The following is a 761-nucleotide window of genomic DNA, read 5'->3' as shown; positions in this document are numbered from 1 at the left end:
ATATATCTTCTATAGAAGTGTATATTTAAGGTATACATGTGTATATGTTTTATAAATTAGTATATAACTATATCTATATATATTGTAATGTATATATAATGTAGTATATTTTATAAGTAGTAGTATATATACACTGAATGGTGTGTATACACGTGTATATATCTTCTATAGAAGTGTATATTCAACGTATACATGTGTATATGTTTTATAAATTGGATATCTTCTATAGAAGTGTATATTTAACGTATAGATGTGTATATGTTTTATAAATTAGTATATAAGTATATATATGTATATTGTAATGTATATATATTGTAGTATATTTTATAAGTATTAGTATATATACATTAAGTGGTGCATATACACGTGTATATATCTTCTATAGAAGTATATTTAATGTATACATGTGTATATGTTTTATAAATTAGTATATAACTATATCTATATATATTGTAATGTATATATATTGTAGTATATTTTATAAGTAGTAGTATATATACATTGATGGTGCGTATACACATGTATATATCTTCTCTAGAAGTATATATTTTAACGTATATATATGTATATGTTTTATAAATTAGTATATAAGTATATCTATATATATTGTAATGTATATATATTGTACTATATTTTATAAGTAGTAGTATATATACATTGAATAGTGCGTATACACATGTATATATCTTCTATAGAAGTGTATATTTAACGTATACATGTGTATATGTTTTATAAATTAGTATATAACTATATCTATATAT

The sequence above is a fragment of the Capsicum annuum genome, unplaced genomic scaffold (genome assembly GCF_002878395.1).
Source record: "Capsicum annuum cultivar UCD-10X-F1 unplaced genomic scaffold, UCD10Xv1.1 ctg4806, whole genome shotgun sequence".
NCBI classification, from domain to species: Eukaryota; Viridiplantae; Streptophyta; class Magnoliopsida; order Solanales; family Solanaceae; genus Capsicum; species Capsicum annuum.
This window is presented reverse-complemented; position numbering follows the sequence as displayed.